Source organism: Balearica regulorum, chromosome 2 (assembly GCF_011004875.1).
Source record: "Balearica regulorum gibbericeps isolate bBalReg1 chromosome 2, bBalReg1.pri, whole genome shotgun sequence".
NCBI classification, from domain to species: domain Eukaryota; kingdom Metazoa; phylum Chordata; class Aves; order Gruiformes; family Gruidae; genus Balearica; species Balearica regulorum.
Window position 1 is genome coordinate 35,317,920 of NC_046185.1, and position 23,463 is coordinate 35,341,382.

Here is a 23,463-nt window from a genome sequence, read left to right on the forward strand (position 1 = left end):
CCTTTCAGATCTTCAATAGATTGGGAAAAGTACCTTTTTTTATTTGCCTTTGCAGGCCATCTTTAAATTGCACTGTGTTCACATTTGCCGTACATTTTAGGAGACTCTATGTAAGATTCTCTAAGTAAAAAGGAAGAGTCATCTTAAGAATTATCAGAATTCGTTATTTTTGGGGAAAAGCTTCAGATACTCTTAGCCATATTTTTGATTGGTGGGGTTTTTTTATTGGAAGTTTCTAAGTTAGTTGTTAACATAAACTAAGCCCATTAGTTATTTAGATGGTAACATGAGGATACTTCCTGTCCTTAAGTGTTTGGCGTTTTTCAGTAATGGAGAGCTGTGGTAAGTCAGACCATACTTCAACATTCAATTCTCATTTCATCCAGCAACTTGTTTATGCTGTTCTAAAGTCGCTTCATTTTTCTTTCAGTAAAGATCGCCTTTTAAAATTTAGTTATAACTCAAATACAATATTTAGATGTTTCAATGAATTTAAGGTGGTCCCTGTCAATTTGGTGACAACTACACTCTGGGCTACCAGCCAGCTTGGCCTTTGTCTTAGCATTTATTTAGGCTAGAGTATGATATGTAAACAGAAAAAAGACTTTGTAAGCAAAAAGCACATTTAAGCCATCTGAATAATTATGTATTTAAGACATCTAAATGAAAAAGTGTTACTGAGCCTGCAAAGTCAAGCACCTAGAAGTTAGGAAATTCCAGATTATGTGCAGCATTAGTTTGATCCCAAGTGTACCCATTCAGTGCTCCAAACAGGACATTATTCTGGGAGGAAAAAAATATGCATAAAATCACATAGATAAAGATTGTATCATAGCATGTGCACAAATAGGTAGAATTAAGTTTGCTTGGGCCACTATGTAGCTACAAGTTCCTAACTTTGCTTCAATTTGAAGTTTAAAAAAATGTTCTTCATTGGGTTTAGTTATGTAATTTTCCACAGGGTTCTTAAAAAGGAAAGAAAAATGTTTTGTCATTGCATGATGGGTGGTTGTTGCCTTACTGAACCCACATCATCTATGCAAAGATTTCATCTGAGCTGAGAGCTAAAGAAATTAATAATCTAAAAGCCAAGTGCCAACCAGTGGGTCACAAAATAGATCCACGTACTGGACAGGACTCACAAATTTCTGCTCGTCCCCTTCCGAAATATCAAAGGAGTTCCACTTTCTGGGGAAAAGGGATGCTATTCACTGGTTGCGTTTGATAAGGTGTGGCAGGACTGGACTGAAACATTATTTGCCATAAATAGAGAAAAATGAATCATTAGCAAACAAACAGAAAGCACATCAAGTGTTTGTCAGGCACTGGAATTAATGAATTAATTAATGACAATATTAGAGCCCTTAACTGACTAACTAAAAAGAAAAAATAATCCCCTTTTCTTTCTTGTTCCTGTGTGATTGGTATGATTTTGCTTGTTTTTCTACAATTTCCCTCACCGAAGTTTTATTTAATACTGTTATCCTTCTTATAAAAATAAGAAACAGAGCTGCTGTACCTTTGTTAAGCTGAATTATCCACATTTTAAAGTATCAAATGAAGTAAGCAGAAGATAGCCATATGCTATAAAACTTAAATTCCAGAAATTCTTCTTTAACTTATGTAATCTGTTACTTTAAAATGATCTCTCTTATATTGTATAGCAATTAGGATGGACTAGTCACCTGAAAGCCTGCGGTTTCAATGGAGGCATGTTGATTTGTGTCAGCTGTGAGGCCTGACATAATTTGACTTCAGGATCTGTCCACTTCTGTGGTTATGAATATAATTTGTCTCATGCTCATTCTAAAATGTAGATTCTATAATTTCTAGGTTTTTTTAATGGAAATCTGTCTGAACGAGACTCTGGAATAGTTTGTGGGAAAGTGGTGGAATCTGTTGTATGAGAATATCTAATAAAAAAAAGGTGTATACCAGAGTTGTCACTATATCGTGGCAGAAGAACCACAGCTGACCACATACATTGATCAAAAAAAGAAACAGACATGGAAAAAAAACCCCAAAACCCAAAAAAACCCCAAACCAAAACCCAACAGGTTCCTAAGGGCATCTCCAGAACTATAGTCTACCTTCTAGCTTGGAATTGTCTTTTATAATGTATCTCTCTACAGTGGGAGGTTTGTTACCCAGCAGATACCAGGCGGATACAATCCTACATAACTATATTATCTTGCTTTTTCAAATACGCCAAGACTTGACACAGCAGTTTTTCAAGACACTTGCTCTTTTCCTACACTCTGTAGGGAGTTTTCATTCTTTAGATTGGTTTAGCTTGTGGTTTTAATGAGGTTAATTTTTTTTCCCCCACATACTTCATTTAGGCAATTTCAGATTAAGATAAACATTTCATACTTGTACACTAATTAGTGTGTATTTCAAATGTCTGATTGACAAGGCATATCTTACTTGGTCATGAAGCAGTATTGTGGAAGCAATTGCTGGCCTTTCATTTTTCTTTCGGTAAACAGTAAAAAAGGGAAACATTTCTAAAGTACCACTGCAGTATAGCCTTGCCACGTGTTTTGCTGGGTTTTGCATTCGGTATGCCAAAATCTTTAGTAGAAATTTAATGGGATTTAGAATATTTTTCTCCTGATTGCTTTTTTTATTTTCTATTTCCCAGTACCTGACTAGAATTATAAATTTCTCTTTCCTTAATGGCCGCTATTATTTGTTTTGAGGTTTTTTCAGTAGAACTTAGCTACAAGCAGCTTTTAGTTAAAATACCACTTTCTAGTGGCTTTCTCAAGCAAACCTGAGTTTGTCCTTAACGGTAATGAATCCTGGTATTTTTTACCTTGCTGTGGGACTGGAGACAACCTATTCTCAGGGCTTATTATGGACTGTAGGCATACAGTGTGAAGCTGAGGAATGAATTGAATGTGGGTGATATAGAGTAACAGAAAGGAAGCCCAGGTAGTTGTTCTATTTGTGTCACTAAGAAAATTCAAGGTATGAGGAGTGGGAGACAGAAAAGGGAAAAATTCAAAGTCAGGAGGTTATATAAGGAAAAATAGGTGGAACAGAGCAAAAAACTAAGAAAGTGCAGGGAAATGGGGTGGTGAGTGTTTAAAGGCCGCAGAAGTGGGTTAGAGACAAAATTAGAGCTAAGTGGAAGAGAGGGCTCAAAATAACAACCAAATGAATAAAGACATCTTCTCTACTGCTTAAAGTCTTAGAGAGTTCTGCCTGCTTAGCTTCTCAGAGTATTGAACACTGAATTGCTTGTTACCAATACAAATAAACATCTTTCAGCTTTAGCGAACTGGGTTATATGAAGAGCTCCTTGAATTCTTGAGCACAGACATACCAAGAACTTTTAGTTAGAAGCTGTAATGCTATCAGAGCAAACTATTGAAGGAAATAGAGATTTCTGTTTCACCGAAAGAATTCTAGTCAATACCTTAAAGTGGTTAGAGATGTACGTCACTCAGTGCAAATTATTGGACTCACTATAATAATGGTAGCTAGGTTAAATTTGATAGCTTGTGTCCAAGATGGCCTATGACATAGCTTCAATCTAAGAAGTGACACTTCTGCTATGTCTTGAACAAGCCAGTGTCAAGCTCAGCTTCCATGTTTGCATGTATATTTTGGAAACTTGCAATGTTACCATCTTTAGTGGCTTTGTAATAATTGCCATTTTTTCTGAATGCTTCAGCTCTAAGTAACTGTAGAACTCTCTTCAGGGGTGTCATGTCTCTGTGGTTGTCATAGCTGTGAAGAAAACTCTGGAAAAACACTTGGGTGCATTCTTAAGGCTTTCTGAACAGCAGGCAAATTGAAAGGATGAGCATTAATTTTAAAATAAAATTATTTTAAAGGCAGTCCTGGTGATGAGGCAGAACAGATTGGGCCCATTTTAAGATTCTGAAATGCTTGCCATGGAGTATTCTGCCTGTGCAACTGAATTTTTAACCCCCAGTAACTTGATGTTCATTGAGAGGTGACCAGTTCTCTACTTAAATTTCAGGAGACAGATCAAAGACCAGTGCCTTTTCTTAAAGTCTCATTACTTTAATACTTTTTGATGATTTTGGAGGTTTTAACATATGTGTGTTTTATGGAGCTGGCGATACTGCCTGTTTTTTTATTACTGACTACTTCTGTTTACTTCACCCAGTAGTCCCAAAGAGATGTGCTGCTAAAGTGATGACAATGAATCTTTCATGCTTATATTTTTAGTCCATGCATTCTTGCCCTCATCCATTATATTTATATTGTAAATTAGACCATGTTTTTAGAACTCTCGTATACTTTACAATGCATAAAATAGAATACTTTTATTTTCTAGGACAGATAACAATTGTGTAATATTTTACATAATCTACCACTATTATCACTTTTATTTTCAAGTATTAAAATAGCTGGAAAGAGAATAAGCAGGGGCAGAAATTGTAGAAGTGGAAGACCTGCTGTTGAGATAGACTGTATAAAAGTGTCCAACAGGGAGGGGCTGTACTGAAAGGAAGATGCTGCGCTTGGCAGTTTCAGAAATCGCTGATGGAAAGCTTGATAGACAGCAGTGACAAGCAAACTGAAATATGGTGTGTAGCAAACCGTCATTGTTGGCCTGCAAGCAGGCATTTCTGGGCAGGGTTAACAGATTGTGGTGATGCCCAGGGGTGAGCAGCTCCTGATGTCAGTTGAATACAGCAAAGGTGGAAGTAGTTCTCTAGGGACAAAAGACCTCAAAGGTGGTTGACAGGCTCAAGGGAAGGTGCTCGGAGCATTGAAACTTAAGGTTTAAGAAGAACTTTACCTTGTAACAGCAAATACATAATAAGTATGAAGGTCCATATCTCTGTATTTGTTATGGTCTGAGAATTGAGTGTGCTTGGGAGGGAGCATCTAGGGAGTTTATGCCAGCCAGAGTCACTGACTTACTTATCTGTAAGAAAAACAAAAGCCAAAAAACCTAATGGTGTGGTCAGTGAGTATGCAGATGATGAGAATTTGTTCAATGCCATTAAAAAAAAATATTAATGGGATTGGGTTTTTTTGTTAAGATACCTTTCCACAACAGAAAAAATAATATTATTTACTGGAGACTATATTAATTCCTGCTTAAAATTAATTTTTTTTCTAAGGCCAAATTAGTATTTTCTAGATGTTCAGATTTACTTCACAGTGGATGTTTGTGTCCTGGACATAGCCAAAAAAAAGAGAATATGTTAGGATTTTCTTTAAAAAATATATGTATTCCTGGTTTTGGCTGGTGTTATGTGCTTCACTTGTCAGCTCATTTCTACTTGATTTACTATAATTCAGTTCTCTTTTCTTTGGGGTGGCTTCTTCAATAAAATGAGAAAACTTTCATTTGACTCAGTAAAAATCTTCTAGGAGTTTTCCCAAAGCGTGGTGATTCCATCACAGCCCCTTCAGCATCAGGACTCCTACCTGATCTTGTAAGAACATCTCACGCAAGTAGGTCTCCTTCTCCTTCCGGTGTGATCTGGCTGGCTGCTGCCTTCTCCTTGATGACTTCGTAACCTTCAGGGTGGGTCAGGCACGGCCACAGTTGAGTGCTCGGTGCTCCAAAAGATACAGTTCACGTGCGACAGAAATATAAACTGCTTTTCATATATAGCACCACACTTCACTCTTGTTGTGTCGGGAAAGTTGCAACTCTTAGGTTGACATTTCAGTCAGGCGTCATCCCATCAGGTTTTAGCCAGGCTCACTAGGTTCTTGTCTCTTGCTTGGTACTTCTTCCTCATCTGCTGTGCTCCTCGCGACTGTGTTTGGAAGCGTTGGTACATTCTCGCCGTATTCTTCATGTTCTGTTTCACATTATCTCAGTTTGGATGTACGTGATAGAACACTTGCTTTTCCCTGGCAGCTGCTGAAGTTTTCCTTGATGACCCCAAGATCAAACGTTTGTATTTGTTCAGGATGTGTAATCTTTCATTTTCAAAAAGTGAGTTACTAATTGACTGCCGAATGGGAACAGAATGTGAACCAAGGCACGGCTATCTCCCTGCCAGACCCTTTCAGTGCTCTCATTCCGGGCTTCCTGAGTAGCTTCCAATGTGACTGCCTCTTGTGAAGATGCAGAATAGGATTTTTCAGTGCTCTGTGTCTGCATGTTTGTTTACACAGTAATGTCAGCAGGGTGTGAAATGCTACTGTTTCAGTCTCTGGGTATCTTACATGCTTGGCACATAAATGATGACAAAGAAAGACCAGGCATGTTTTGGGGACCGTTTCCTCCTCTGTTGGGGAAAAAAAAAAAAAGGTAAATATCCTGGTGACAGCTGTCGGTGAGGTTTCATATGGGTGGTGAGGTTCACAGAATCTCATGGTTGAGGTGGGAAGGGATCTCTGGAGATCATCTGGTCCAACCCCCCTGCTCAAGGCTGCCCAGGTCCATGTCCAGGCAGCTTTCGAATATCTTCAAGGTGGGAGACTCTACCTTGTTTGTTCCTTCCCACTGACTTCACCTCCAATGCTGGCTGCTTCCTAAACCACTAAGCTGGCAGAAAGTAACTCAGGTTTTTAGCTGGCTAAGTGTGTTGAACTGGTTCAACAGATGGGGCTTAGATGAGTGCGAGAGCTGAAACAAAGGAGACATCAAGACTGCCCAGCCAAGAGAAGAGGAGGGAGAGCCATCCCCTTCCACAGCAGCAAGCTATTAGATCAGCTTACCCATCTTGTACAATGTCACTCGAAGAGGATGAGGCAAAAATTAACTGTACAGAAAAGTGATTTTCCTGTAGAAATGTTTGTCTTGTTTAGTACCTTAAACCTGTTCACTGTGCAGTAGCATAACCTGGCATGAAGAAGAGAACAGGAATGGACACAGGAGGAGGGAGGAAGAGCAGGATTGCAGCAGCCCTGACCTAGAGAAGTTTAGCTGGTTTGGAACTGCACCCTTAGTAGTTGCCTGCACTAAAATACTTTAGCAGGCTTTCAGTGCGGTGTAGCATGTGGAAGCAAAAAGAAAGGCATTAACAACATGCAATGAGCCAATCTTCCATGGACCACAGGCCAGCTGTTCTCTATCCTTACTTTGCAATCTGTTTCTGGTTTGGTTTGTTGTGCTGTTATTTTAGGCTCAGCTGGCCAATGGTGAAACATAAAAATCTTGAATTTTCTTGCTGCTGTGGCTGTTAGGGAAGGGAAAAAGCTTAAAAGGGAAAGGTATTGGAGAGATTTGGAAAAGCTAAAAGTGTCAGTTTTCTGCCTTGTCGCACTGTAGCAGGAGATTCAGCCCACTTGCAGTACCAAGAAATCTAACAGCTTTTTTTTCTGGCAGGGAAAAACAGAGGGAAGACAACAGAGGTAGATTCTTCTCCTACTCAACAGTTAAAAATGGATAGACATACACCTACTAGACAAAAGCTGGTGACAGAGATGGAGTCAAAAATGAAGTGGAAGGAGACTCCCCTAATAGCTTGTCTTGCAGTTGGGATCGACAAGGGTCTGGATTTTTCATCTTGACCTCTGACAGGCAGCATTTTCATTCTAAATGCTATGTTCATTTTCATTTCTAGGACTGGTAAAGCCTTTCCAACTTTATGAACTAACACTAACACTCAGTCAAAACCCAGTTGCCCATTTTATAAGCACCACCATTTTGTTGCCCACCCTGTACTTGCCAGAGTTATTCTGTGGCATTTTCCACACACTAATCAAAGGAATGCTATGTTTGTTTGCTGATATGTGTTTAATCACTTGTCATTCAGTGAAGTTGCTTAACACACTAATTACATAATTGCCATTTCAAAACACATTTCCTTAACCATTCTACAAGACAAAATAATGATTTGCACATGTTACATCTGAAGAATCATGCTTTTGCCAAAATTGTGTTTGCCACCTAATTTTTCCACTTCTCTTGGAATAATATCACATGGCTGGCCTTATGCATTCACCTAGTACAAATGAAATTTCATAGATATTTGTTTGCATAATCATCATACAGCCCCTGGATCTACATAGTGCAAGTAGAAACTAAATTTGACATCCTACACGCCTTCATTTCAAAGAAGCTAGGACCTCATAATAAATGTTCTGACAATAGCCTTAAAGGGAAATGAAGGAGGTTGGGTTTTATAAGTAATTACAGGGGGATAGTCAAGCTTATGCACTGTGATACATGGTGGGATAACAAAACCGAGCACTTCTCTCTGTCGCCACTCTAGTTTCATCAGATTGGTACAATTTTCCTCTGACTATCTGCTCGGAGTTCAAGCAACTTTTCCTTCTTCTCTTTGAGATAGGTCTACACTATGTACCCAGCCTTGGTGGTGAGCTAGTATATGCACTTCTGTAAACTTGGACTGCCTTCCAGTACCACATTCCCATAGCAAACTCCTGTCATCTCTTGTGTCTACATAACTTACGTACTCATCTGCATGTAGTATGGCCCATGTTTTTAGTGCTGAAGCACTTTTCTCAGGCTGTTGTAGGCAAACTCGGGTCTGTTCTGGGCAGAGGTAGGATTACCAGAGGAACAAAAGAATATTTTTGTCAAGTAATGGGAAGAGTATAAAAGTAGTCATGCATGCATGCTCAGTGCAGATTTTGACAACATCCTGTCCAAGTTAAAGTTCAGTTCTAAAGTTACTGTCAGCTATGCTACCTATAACATGGATCAGTACATTAAAGGTCTAGATCTCTGCTGAGCACAAGGGAGTTGTGGAGCTATGTTTAGGAGCACTAATATTAAACGCAGTTCCTAGACGTCCATGGTGCAACCATATCCTGCTTTCTTCCTTGGATATTTGTTGAAATACCCCATGAAGAAAGAGCTGAAGACTTACCTTAGCTTAATCACTAACAGTTTACCAGGGAAAATTATTTCACTTTCCTTTTTTACATGATTGTCATTGATGTCCTGATCGAAAGTTTCAGACATCTCCAGGGAAAAAAAAGTGTTTATATTCTTTCCTATATCTCATTTAAAATAGCATCCGAGTCCTTCTCTTGTCTCCAAAGCTCATGTCATATACAATTTTTTGTAGTCACACTGGGTTTCCCAGATCATCGAGTCAGAACATCCCACCGTTTGAGATAGGAAGGAGTCATCAACCAACTTTCTCTTCAAAGCATTAAATATGCAATATTCTCACTTGATGATACAGGAGTTCCTGCACCCCAGAAGCTCTGTATGTACTTCTGTCCTCCATTTCGTAGCCCTTTCAGACCGTCTGTGTTCCAATACTAATGCTTCATTCCAGGAAGATCCTTCACATATGCTAAATGTGAGACTGCTTCCAACTAATTCACTCTCTCAAGGATCCAGGACTTGAGATAATAAACACTAAAATGGACGTATCAAGCAAAACCAAAACAATGAACTCTTAAGTTAAACTTCAAATTTTATACGTATTTCTTCCTATTCGTTCTTTCTCTTTCCCATCATTAGAGAGACTGTGAGACCTGGTTTTCCACAGATCCTTACGGCTGTACAAATAATTGATTTTACAGTCCAAAATCTCCTCTCTCATCCTTCATCCCCTCAAAAAACCAGTTCAAATTGGTCCAAAATAAAGAAAAAAATGCTTCTGGCCAAAAAAAATAATTAATTTTGTAGTTGGGCATTTTAAGTGAAACTAGGAAAATGACTGAGTTTCACAGAGCTGGTGGGAAAGATGATGAATTATTTTACCTACAAGCTCAGTGGTTCAGGTACTCACACAAGATGCAGAAGATGTAAATTTTATTCTATGCCTGTCCCCACAGGAGCATGAATCCTCTGTAGGAACCCTCCTGCTGCTACCGAGCAGCATGGCTGGTTAGCCACAGGAACACGAAGTGGTAACTGCAGGGTAGTCATCATCTTTGATTCACTGTGCTCAGTAGAGCTGCCTGAGCAGAAGAGTCTGGGGGAATTCTCGTTTTGTAACACTCCACAGTTATTACACCCCATATTTCACCCCAGAGAACAGCAGTGAAAAGTGAAAAGGATTCGAATCCTCCTGGGAGTCAAAGAGCCTTAAGTTATGATTTCCTACAGTCCAGTACAGACCATCAAGTGAATCTTGCCCTTTGGTTTTCAGTACAAATGGCCAAATCTAAACAAACTATAACAGATCACTTCAAAGTTTCTAAAGTTATTTACAGTTGAAATTGCAGAATACCTGTCCCAAGTCTGGGAGCAGATTTAGCCAATACAAAACTGCTTTTTCCAATGCATATATATTTTTCAGGAAGAATATGCTTACCTTGCTCCACAGCCAACCCCGTCCCTGCCATTGGTACATATCCAGCTGGTGGTGGCATTGTTCAAACCTCCCAGCCATGTGCCCCTCAAGGTTGGAGGTTGCCACAGGGACCCTAGGCAGGGCCTGCCAGGTCAGGCTACAAAGGCTGTTTAAGGCAGTAAGACATATTCAGCTGGAGTCGCTATGTTCCCCAGCAGTACTCAGAAGGTCATCTTCTTCTTCCTCCCTTGTGTAATTCTTCTAAGCGTAACCTGCAGACAAAGCAACAGCTTCCCTTCCTCAGCATCCAGCTCTTCAGCTGTCTATAAAAAAGCTTCACATTTGCTTTAGAATTTTTAAAACTTGGTTATATGACATGGATTCATAAAGGACATCTCGGCATACGTTTCTATATCTGCTGTTGCTGAATGTCTTCTATTGGCAGCTCGATAAAGTAAAACAAGTGCCAAATGCTCAATTCTCTGTATGCTGATAGCAGTGGGGCTCTGAACAGTCCCTGTACCTGCCATGTCTCAGCTATTTACAGAAAAAGCACACCTTTTGCTGATACTGGTTACAAGGCTCAACCCAGTAACATAAATATTTTAGCTGGTTTGTGAGATCATAGAAAGTCTATTTAGCCATTGTTTCAAAACGTCGGGCTGTTCAGCAAGCCAGTCCTATTTCAGAGTGCTCCCTAAATATTTCATACTTTAACATTGTTTTGAATAATTGGGGTAATTTTTTTCTAGCACAGCATGCTGTATGAAATTATGAATTCAGGAGATTTCTATGTTGTCTTATTTGATTCAATACCCCATTGTCATTTATGCAAAGTGGTACAATAATACGCTGTCAGTCATTTAGGGGACATCTGGACGTACATGAAGCTTTGTTCATGTGTGAGGAGCTTCCCAGGGTGCCTCAGTTAATCAGTGCAGATAGTACTGCAGGACCTGGGGCTTGATTTTGGAGTGTGCCAAAACCCAGGATCCTTCTTTCAAATTAAATAAAAAATAAACAGAAATCAGTGTGTAGAACTGATTTTGTCATCATGTATCTGTCCATGCTTGTGAGGAAAATAATAGCAAAGAAAAAAAATTGGAAAGGAATGTTTGATATAATTTTCTAAGCTACAAAATAGTTAAGCAAGAAGATAATGGGTTTGAGAAGCAGTTAAGAAAATGAAAGGGAGGTGTCAAACATTGGCTTGACCCAAACATGCCTGAAGCTCTGTTTGCCCTTATGTAGCAAAATTATTAGCACAGAAGTCTGACATGCTGGCAAATACATAGTTTAGATATGTCAAATTACTTTGAGAAAATTTGCAAAAATTTGAAAGTTTTTTGGCCCTCATTTACATATACTGGATCTCGTGGAGTTTTTTGGAACTCTCCTGATAAGTAACACTTAAACGCCTTTTGATCAAATACCCTTTCTCAGGCAATTACACGTTCTTAATTTAGAAGCCAGTTCAAATGATTGCTTGTTACCTTCATTTAGCAAAGGTTCAACTGCTGCAGTTTTCTGATCCTTTTGAAAAAGGCAAACAGGGAGAGTTTACACAATAAAAGTTCTTTTTTTATTCTCAAATTAATTATTTTGAAATATCTCACAGATTACATCAGTTTCTTACTTGCATTCATGTTGCAAGATGGCGACTATTGTATATTGCTAGTGATGCATTAAATTAGTTGTTTACATTATAAAATCTAAACATATTAGAATCTTTTGTGTTTGTCTTCAAAGATTCCTATTCTAATAAAGCTTTCTGAAACAAGCAAGGTTGTCTTTTTTGTTTAGTTAATGCATCAGTGGAGAACCTAAAGATTTGTAGCCTCTAGCCATCCCTGTCTGTGTTTAGTAGAGTGTAAGGAAATTATGTTTGGGGCAATATATATTGTCATTTCAAAGGGACAGTTATACTTTGAAATTAAACATTTTGCATTTAGAAAATGTAACACCTGAGCCAAATGTAGACAGAAAGAGTCAAAAATCATCCTCTTAAAGATTCTATTCTGCTGCGACTTTTAATTGGAGTAAAAGAAGTATGTATTGTGTACTGAAAAAATAAAAGTTTTGGGTGCGTTCTTCCTATTTCTGATGACTGTGTGTCTCTCTTCAGGTCAAAGTGTTTCTGAGAGTGAAGTGATACAAGACCAACATTCAGTAAAGAACAGTATTTGAGATTTCAAATGAATTTGCAATTTGGACTCTCAGTTTTGCTCTTTAACAAATGTTTTAACAGAGATGTAATGAAATGTGAAAAATAAAAGCAAAACCTGACAGCTTTAATATGACTGGAGCTGCTCTGTGACAGTAGCTTTCACTGTTGAGGGAAGTTCATGAACACATTTTTAGCAGCAAAGGAGCTTCTTGAGGAGTCAACTGAGCAGCTTGGCAATGAGTGTCCACACTTTCCTCTCAACACATTCCTTTCACGTGCAATACATCTTAGTTCTTCAGCTAGAGGAATGACTGCTTTAATACACTTTTTAGGTCATACTGCATCTGCCTTATGAATCTGTCTTTTAATATGTTTAGGCATACACATTCCTATCTTAACAGTGATGGCAAGTCATGGGAAAACAGCAGGATTTTATTTACCTGTCAAAACCCAAAATAACTTGTATTAAGCCAGTGACCAAATAAAATTGTCACACTTATACTTTATATCAATGAATGTCACTGAAAGGAAGAGGAGCAAGCTAAGTGTTAACTTCAGAAGCAGATTATTTTCTGTGTACAAGATATGCCTTTTAGAATAACTAGCCAAGACTGCTTTATATCTAAATAGCCTCTAGAACATACAGCAATATAACAAGCACTGACTTATAGTAAGGCTTGGGAAATGTGACAAAATAAGCAATGGAATGACGAGAACAGTACTGAAACCAGTTGGAAAAACAGGAAGTATAGAATTTGATGATATTATGAAATATCTTAAGGAACATCTTGTTTCTGATTATGACTAAACAGTGAGAAAAGTGATAAGGAGTAAACTGGCTATTTTCAATAAAACCTTAACTTTAGACAAAAAAGCTAAGTGATTAAAATGGACTGAAGACCGTTGAGATTAAATAAAAAAGTGCAGCATTTTAAAGTAAAATGTTGGATTAAAAAAGAAGGAATATAGTCTTATTTGCCTGAAAGACTTTTTTTAATGAAAGAAAGCAGGAAAAGGTATGAAACAGTTTGATGTAACAGCCCACCAAAAGTTGTTTCAAAGGTTATCACTTGTTGAGATATTTAGGCAAGATGTGTTCCATCAGCAGCCTAAGGACAGTGCCATATGTAACAGGATAGCAGCACTCATGATATCTGGACAGTTTTTATAAAGTTAAACGTTAATCATGAAGCTGCAAAAATAATATGGACTGTAATCCAAAGTCTAAAGTACAAATTAAAGCCTCCAGAGAAAAATTAAAGGCTACATTTGAAATATACCCTCTAATTCTGGACTTCTAATTTGAGATACCTTAAACTGTGGTATTTGGAAAGAGCGAGCACCCACAGCTTTTAAACAGATGCATGCTTTATCTTTTGCAGGAGCTTTACTCATTCAGTTTATAATGATACCGGATGAGTATCCACACCACTAGTTCATTATGAAATTCTGACTAAATGTCCCGATCTTGTAAACACTTTCATACTCATGTAGGTCTGCATGAGCAGTCCCATTAGATTACCTGATGATTGGTCTCTGCAGATGTACAGACAGTCAGAAATGCAAGCTGAACTGATGTGAATGGAGGTTGATCTAAGGTGAAATACCAAACTAGCTACGTTGCCTGGGTTTAGTTTCCCGTCTTTGTTTTGGCTGGGATCTTGTCTAAGTGCATGAGAATCAAACACAGCATCTCTGAACACAGTCATACTAAGAACTGATGTTTCTACAGATTGTTTTTAATGTCCACATTGCATGAAAGCTGCAGTTTCCAGCCGTATTACAATTTTTATAGTAGAATTAATAATTTGTATTTTGAACTCCCTCTTGTTCTTTCTATTTTCTTTTACAAGCCATTGTAGCTGGTATTTGTACGCCCATTGCCTCCTGCTGGCCACAAGTGACTGAAGGGGAAATTTTGTTCATAGTTTAAGAAAAAGAGGAGGAGGGAAGTATAGAAAAGTAAAGGCTCATTGTTGGAATTACAGGAATTTACTGCCTTTGTCCTGAGAACAGATACATCTGGGTTGTGGCTTGAAGAGCCACAGTGTCTCGCAGGTGTCCTTTGGGGTAGTGCCTCTTACTTCTCTACTCGACCTGCCTTCTAAAGTCTTGTTGCAGACCACAAAGCATTTCACAACTGAGAGAGCAGCAGCAGCCCAGAATATCACAGCATGGTATTTGACTGGTGATTTGAGCAGGAGTGCAATTTTTACAGGGATGTTCTTTATCAGATGGAACAAGACTCTAGGGCTTATGTTATGTACTTCTGCATTCCCTATCACATTCTCCATTTCAAGTGGAAATTAGAAGGTAAGCAAGCCAAGTTGCCAGCTAAGAGTGGTATAACCAGGTGACATGCTTTGGTTTCTATTATTCAAAGAAGTCAGAAAAGTACTTTCAGGTCTTGAAATGGACAGTGTGAGTACGCTGGTGTAGTACACTGATGCTGGAAACTTGCTAAAGACAATGTTTCCGAGTTTGCAGCTGAAGTTTCCATTACATTCCTTGTCTGACAGAAGAAAGAGAAGGGTCAAGATCACTCCTGTCCTATCGTACTCTGAGAGAAGTTGTGCACCTTTTTTTCCTGTCTGAGCTTCCTCTACCTTCTACAAGATCTTGTTTTGTCTTTGTCTGTTAACTTTGAGACATCTACCTGCAGATCCCTCTCATTGTAGGTACTGCAGGACCACTGCTAGGTTACCCACACCTTCTCTCAAAAGCAGAATAACTTAAGCTTCTTTAGTCTTGAAATACAGGGAAGATTTTACATACTCACCTTACTCCTCTAACTCTGTCAATATACCTCTAAAACTTTGGACCTTAGAGCTAAGCATGGTCAAGTTCTAGAATATCAATGCTATCTCTACTGGTAATAATGCTTTCCTGTTTCTTGATACCATTCTGACTATGTGTCTAAGGGTTCACTGTTGTAGCCTTTGCAATACTTTTGCTAATGTAGTTTGTTCCGGTTCTAAATTTTGTCCTTTTTTCTGTAATAAATGAGCTGCATCTGAATGAGATGGAACTTGCATCGTTACAGGTTATGGGCTGAAAGTTCCTTTTTTACAATGGTTACATGTCATCATGAGGAGTTTGCTCCAAAATAGCTGCTTTTTTATGTCAATTCTTGCTCTTTGCTGGGGAGAAAGCAGAGAATGCAGCAAGAATGCATTATCTGTGTTGAAAGTGGGTCTTTACATATAGAAAACAAGATTCAATTTCCCCTAAATTCATTTCATGAGTTACATTCCATGAGTACTGAGACTAAAGTTCAAAATGATAATATGCTGGTATGACTAGGATGCCTTTGATGAAAGTGGTCTGTATGAGGCTGGGCTCCTGTTCAGCATCAATCAGTGTCCAGTGAGTTTCATAAGTAAATGTCATTAAAGGTTGCATTTGCTGAGGATGTATTTGTGTTCTCTAAATAATCATCTGGCATATTCTCTGTGTAGTGTCCTTACATAGTGTCAAAAATTACAGAGAAAATAAATCTTATAAAATGCAAGTCTTCTGTCTACAAATGCACAGGAAGCAGCATACATCTGAGCCGTCCTGTTGAAAGCAATTGATTAATTCGATCTTATGTCAAAACACTTATACAATGTTGAATACGATAAAGTTAAGGCTATGAGTAGGAACAAAATTCTTACAAATTACCTCAGCACAAAAAAAAATATACTGACATGCTGTCTGTACAACATAGGAAGTAATGTATATACTTTATGTTCATTTTTACAGAAATTACAAAAACTTATATGTCAAATTACAAAGCGCTTATAAGAGTAGTTAAAATTAATTCACAGGGATTACTTGTACGTAAAGTCACTCAGTTACACAGCATTTTCAAGATCTGGCCCAGACTACATGCATCTATCAACATACTTAAAACAACTTGTCACTACGGTGTATCCTGTATAAATTAATGGTCTGTGTATACATCAGATACGCAATCAAATTATATTTCACATTTGAAATATATTTTAAATATTTTCTTTTGATATAAATTTCTTCAGTACAATGTTTTTTCTGCTGAAATCTGAGACGATGTCTTTAATTGTGTAGTGTTGTGTTTCAGTAATTCAAGTCACGGTGCAGGTGGTACATGCAGTTTACTGATGTTAGAGATAGTATTTAAACAACTCCATGCTCAGAGGTAGTATATCAAAAGTTTTTAAATTGAGGGTGACAGGAACTGGTGCTGCACTTTCATGTTATCCAACAATGTGGAAGAATTTTGACATACAGCTGGAATGATCAAACTGCACCAGTTTTACTGTCTAACTTCATTTGACATGAATTTCAAAGGTATTTGGAAATTGTTAAGTTGTATGCTACATTTGGAGAGTTTACCTTCCTTAGGGAACTTTTTTATAAAGTCTGATATGAGGGGTCTTGCGATCTCAAAACATTGCATAAAGCTGATGCATTTTTTGGTAAATCTCCTTTTATGTTTAATTTGCGAGTCATGCAGAAGCTGTAGTTTCCACAGGAGCTGTTACTATAAAAGTAAAGCATGCTGCTACTAACCTGCCCACATTATTTTACAATCATCTTTCTTCCACTGATACAGGAAGAAAGTGGCCTGAAAATACAAAAGATTACTTCAGATCATCAGTATTTTGTGTACATATAATTGGAAAACAAAGGTAGCAACAGGAAGCCCAGAATAGTTTGATGATACAAAGTTGGTTCTAATTGACACCATAAATGATATAATTTGTGCAAGCTTAGTAAGTGTGGTAGAATGTTTACTGGTTTGTTGCTTTTTAGACAGAAAAAAACAAGAAAAATGTCTCTAAATCTTTTTGTTGTGTTGCTTAATACTGATAGGGCTCAAAGAGTATAGCTGTAAGAATAGAGATCAACACTTCTTTTTATAGAGTAAAAGCTGCATGTAATTTAACATTTTCTGTGAATACTTGTATTTCTTCAGCATTCTGACAGCTGTGACCCATAGGACTTAATTTACTTTTGTAGTTACATGTATGTATGAGTCATATAAAAGAAATGAGGATTTCAAAACTTCACAAAATTAATTTAATGACAAAAGATGCTGTAAAAACTCATGATTGAAAGTTAGTTATACAAACCCCCCAACCTTTTTGAAAATGGCTTCCTGGGTTTTTAGTTTAGAGTTTTTTGGTTTTTATTTAGTTAATATGAACCATTTCCCTATGTTTTTTATTTACAGTAAGACCTTTTATGTCAGCGATGCCTTTCTGTCTCTGAGTACCAATTGATTACTGCATAGTGATTCACAAAGGGTACCTCAATATAATAACATTTCATAATTATCTGACAAAACAGCAGATGAGCGTTTGGTGTTTGCCGTGCTTATCCCCAGCAATAACAAAGGATTAAATGTTTCCTCGCTCCCGTGTCACAGTTCTCATGCTTTCCCTGCTAGCTCACATTGGCGAGAGAGACGTGTTTATACCAAGTATAAATTCAGTAAGGACGGTAGGAGGGAGTTGGTTATTAAGAAATCCATATATGCCTCGTATAAGCAAAACCAGTGTCCCGTGCAATAGCGATTTCTGTTAGGCAGAAGCCTATGGGGGAAGGACTATGGCGTGTGATTGAGACACCTGTTGAGAAAATAGGCAACTATTGACAAGTCTGATTCATGACTGAGTGACTGCTCTGCTAGTCTTCACATGATCCCCACCGAGAGCGAGCCTCGACCGCCTGCTAAACAAGGGCTGTTTGAAGTTTCTTTTTAACATTTCCAAGACGTTAATTCAGCAGGACATCTCCACTGGGGTTCTCGATGTCACCAAATCAGCAGCTGTTGAAATCCATTCACTTCAGCATGAAATGTTTGCATAAGTTTTTTTCTTTTTTTCTTTTATTTGTGACAACAGCAAAGTAAATAAAACACTAAAAATCCCGCACGACTCGACTCATATATGTGTGAGAACAGCTTCTGGTCACAACCGTAGCTGTTAAGGCAAAATGTTTATTTGTAGAGAACAATGACAATCAGAGCAGTTTATTGTGATACACAAAAAAATACTGATTTTAATAGACATTTCTGTGACATTTTTCCAGTGTAAACATTCAGTTAATTTCTGTGCCAGCTGTCGAACTTGTGTGAAAAGCGTTCTGAAATGGCATTGTCTTTGTTTTTTCAATTCCCAAAAAAAATCTTAAAAGTCTAAAAGAAAATGTTTCCTATTTTTTCCAGTTAGTAAATGAAACGCTGTTTCTCGGGTAGGAAAACATTTCTATCTGACTCACATTTCCCTGAGAAAACAGCTTGTATCATAGAATTAGTTTAGTTTGAAGGGGAAACAGAACAAGGCAAGACATGTAAACATATTACAAAGCTTACTTTGATATTTAAATGCTTTTTTTGTCTTTTCCTGGCCATCTGAAAAAAGGTGTGGTGAATGTAGTCAATTGTAAATAGAAACTCTGTATTTTCGGTCAGCTTCATTGTTAAACCGGAGAACTGCTGACCACATATGAAGACTCTCGGTTTGAGCCGTCCCTCCTCTGTTTATTAAATCTGTTAAGACTTAAGTGTATTTTTACAAGTTCATTAATGTATTCCATTCTCTCTGATGTATTTTTTCCCACTATTATCAGATTTCATTATATGGGAAGAATTATCAGATCAACCCATTATACAGCCGAGCAGCGTTAAGTCTGATTGGAATTTGGGCTTCCCTCCGTTTACAGGGGGAATATTGTGTAAATCAGACTCTCAGGTTTCAGTGGGAGGCACAGGGCTGCACAGCATCCATTTGTCAAGTTGATTGCACCTCAGCGAGGTTGCATTAGCTTGTCTTTGAACAGAAGTGAAATCCTATGCGAAGCTCCCCTTTCTGTCATTTACACTAACATCCATCCTCTTAAACCAAGGCCTCAGAGAAAAAACAAAGTGATGGCACAATATAATCAGTCACTCAGGTTGTCTGTCATCTGTTTTCTTAAGGAAATGACTTTTAAGTTAGTGGAGCAGAAAATTGAAGAAAATTAGCAGAAGGTTGTTGTAGAAGCAGGAGGAATTTTTAAAAATTGCAGATGTACGTAGAGAAGCTTAATTGTGTACAGCAAATAGAAATGCAGTTGATTCTGGTTTTTAGTTTAGTGTTAATATAATGCCAGCGTACCCGATATGCAATAATTCAACTTTTAATGAAACTTTATTCATAAACTTGAATTGGGCTGTAAACGCACAATAAAAAGCTGGTATGCACATTTTCAGCTTTTATATCAGTGACTGTGTTTTATGATGCTGAATACTCAAGTAATTTGCACTCTTTTCCATGTGTCAGGAAATCTGCCTACGTATCTCAGAAATGTTAAGCTGGAAAGGCCATTGTAAATAGCTCTGTGAGGAGGCTTATAAGTTTTTTGAAAATCAGAGAACTGATTTTTTATGCTGATGCAAATGGCAGCAGTAAAAACCATTACTTGTTCAAACTAATGCACAATTAAACTCGTACAGTACAGTTGCAATGGTTGCTACAGGGTTAATGGTGTAAATGAAGAGAAGATAAAGATGTACATTTTGCACAAGGTAAAAAGCACTATGTTTTCGTATACTTTTTCTCCAGTCTTGTTAGACTCTTCTTTTATCCACTCTGTAAGTAAGTTTTTAATTAGAGCTCCTTTGGTTTAACTTCAATCAGTAAGAGAATCAGTTTTGTCTTGTGTATCTCAAGGAAACATTTTTCAGTGTGGGTTTTTTTTTTTAAATGAGGGTTGTGCATGGCTATTTTAAGTTAGAGCAAAATTGCACATTCGTAGTTTAAAATAAAAACTGTGAGCTCTTGCAACAAACTGGTGTGAATTTTGAATTTATTTAGTTATTTTGGAATGGATACGCCTTCTAAGGGCTTTCCAGACATGCAGTAAGTGATGTGACTAGCATCTGTCAAATGTGCTTGCTTTTCTTCCTCTCTTTTTCTTTCTTTCTTTCTTTCTTTCTTTCTTTCTTTCTTTCTTTCCTTCCTTCCTTCCTTCCTTCCTTCCTTCCTTCCTTCCTTCCTTCCTTCCTTCCTTCTTTCCTTCTTTCTTTCCTTCTTTCCTCCCTTTTTCATTGTGCCCAAGGGAAAATTGCACATAGTCTATTTGTTTATATGATGCAGATATAATAGCCTAAATCTTACAGCTTAGTAATAGAAATATTACTGACCTTGGGTGAGAAACTTGTTTTCTTATATTCCTTTTTCCTTATATTCCTTTTCCCCCATTTTTATTTTTCTGCTAGAAATAGAGGCACTAAACCTCACAAAACAAGTGAGGTTATTAAATTGCTGCATCTTAACATGCCTCGGAAACTTTGGATGGAATATAATATGACAATACAAAATTCTGATATTGATTTATACAAATGTACTACCACACTGTCAGTTGAAAAGAGAAAGGAAATGTAGAAAAAAGGTTACAATTTTAAATACTATGTAAAGCATGTTTTTATAATTTTCACACACAACTGTACGTTGCAGCTAATTTAATTTTTCAGTCAGTAAGTATTAGATTTTTCATGTGTCTCCTGAAGAACACTTAAATGGGCTTCACAATCTTGAAAACACTTAAATTGGAATAGCTTTACTCAATAGAGGTGTTATATATACCAGTCAGATACATAAGGGTCTGCAGGATCAAAAAGCATAAGTGGATCTGTGTTTCTCCTCAAAAATAAATCTTAAAACATTTCAGAAGGAAAGTATTTTTAAACTCAGTATGTACATTTATATAAAAAGTTACAAATTATAGAAATATCAAGTACACTGCTCATGCATCTCACATTTCATTATGTTATATATTACTCAAGGTTGTGATATGAAGATGATAATGGCTACATTTTACACTTCTTTTCGCTTTTATAACCTAATGTTAAGATTTAGGAATTTGGGAACTTGAGAGCCCTTGTAGATCAATCTTGATTAGTTTATTTTTCTTTGTAAAGATTTTGATAGCCTGGTAATGCTTTTGTTTGAAAGAGTATTCTTTACTTCCTCTTGTGGGGGATGAAATATTGTTACACCCAGCTCTTCCTCTGAAATAGTGAAAAACAATTTAGGTAACTGAATCTTTGATGAGGAGACCTTAGATTGAAAAGTCTGGCATTTAATTGCCCTTTTACTCATAATTCTTCTACATTTAACCTCAAAGGTGATTTAAAAAGTTACATCTTAATTGCTTAGCCTCATTCAATCATTAGTACTTTGCCTTGCAGCAATTTATTACAACTTTATTTCCCTGAACCATCAATGAAGATGATGCTGAATTTTATATTAGCCAAACGTCCTTTGGAGATTAATGTGGTAATATAGATTTTATGCACACTTTTTCCGCTTTAATATTTGTGTTATAGATTGGGGTTATAAGTATAGCACAACTGCTTAAGTAGTTTAGAGAATGCTGCATGTATTGCCTCAAGAACTGGTGCCGGAGATTTATTTGAAAATGTGCATCTGCAAGAGGAAATCATAGCAGGGCATTCTCTGATGTGCTTCTCTCTAGCTATTTTTACAGCTTACTCACACAGGGTTTTCCCCTTTGAAGATAATTGTTGGGCTCCCGTTGTGAGGAAAGCACTGTGATCAGATGGGCTAGGACATGGGGATATGGGCACAAGGGTGCTGTGCCACAAATGCCACCATTAACTTTGGGCAAGTCACTCTTTAAATTGTACTTCTCTTTCGCAGCGGTCTTTTGGAGGTTCCTACAGCCTTAAAATTTTCAAGGGTTCCAGCTCCTAAGGCTGTGAAATACCCAAACCCCCTTGCGTCAGTGCAGGATCAAGATGGAATTAATCATGAGCGTGTTTCCTGTTGTGTTCTCTAATTCATTTGGGTAGATATTTAAATATGTCAGGTAGAAAGCAATGAGACCCTTTATGCTACTCTATGTAACTACCATAACTTAAAAATTCACATCTTTTCCATACCATTCCTATCCAAATTCTCAGAGTAGAACTGGCAGCTACCAGTATCTATTATACAAGCATTTCTGCTTGCACAAAGCTCAGGGAGATTTCAATGGATGAGGAGAGTTTGATGAATACTTCAAACCAGGTGTGCTGACACCAATGCCAAAAGCACCATCCTGCCTTTCCCGGGCTCCTGGCTTCTCACTCCTGACCCTCTACCGCGCTTTCCTTTGAGCTGCTGCAGCTGTTTGTCCTGTGAGCAGCGAGGGGGACGAGGCTGGGGGAGGACAGGACTGCTTCCTTCGCTCACACCGCTGGCACAACCAGCAGAAGTGTTGATTTGGCTGCAGACCCTGGAGCCAGCTGAGTGGAGTATGTAGGCAAACCAGAAGGGTCTCCACGGCATTCCAACAATGGAAACTTTTGGCATGTGTCTTTGGGTGAAATACTGTGGAACTTGGTGAATGTTACATCCTTCCTTTAAGGAACAGGTAAGCTTATGCCAGCAGCAGTTCAAACAATAGCAGCCTCCACCCTAATCTCAGGCACATTTCACCCTCCAAAACAAAAGCAGTTTGTGAGGACACTCAGGCATTTGAACTGGGTGGCAGAAGGGTATGACTGGATATTAAATTAATCTCCATGGAAATTGGGTGTATCTGAAAGAGAAGGACAAAAGGAAAAGAAAGAAAACCAAATAAAGCAGGAGAAAAAGCATAGCAAAAATCTCAAAGAAAGAAAGTGAAAAAAGAATTAAGACAGTCCCACAAAAGTCTAAGTGATGGCTGAAAAGCCTTCAAGAAGGGGTGGCAGAGATTTTTTGTTGTGTATCGCCTGCATTCAAGGAAACGAGAGAAGTTGGGGGCGGGTGACTTTTGAGGTGTTTTTTTAACTAGATATGCCTAAATGATGCTTGACTTCATAATTTTCTCCTCCTAATAGAAACAGCCCTCAGGGCCTCAAAGTTTGGCTAATCATTTAGGTCAAAAGGGTAATAATAATGTAGAAGACCATGAATTAGAAGTGTACCCTGGGGAAAGCTTGACCCAATGCAGAAGTAGAAAATAACCATACAAAACTCTGTAATGGGATCCTCTGAAGCTGAATGGGAAAATGAGGGCTCATACAAATATGCTCACCATCTAATATGAAACATAACTCCAGAAGTATGTATTTTTATTCCCTGTTACAAGAGCGAAACCACAGTGGAGTTACTGTAACACTGAGGC

General features: G+C 37.8%; 1 protein-coding gene across 9 annotated transcripts in view; it reads left to right on the forward strand.

Annotated features, from left to right (window-relative positions):
- The window catches only part of STAU2 (staufen double-stranded RNA binding protein 2), a 178,066-nt gene that overhangs the window by 111,180 nt on the left and 43,423 nt on the right, over nt 1-23,463 (forward strand). The window lies entirely within an intron of this gene.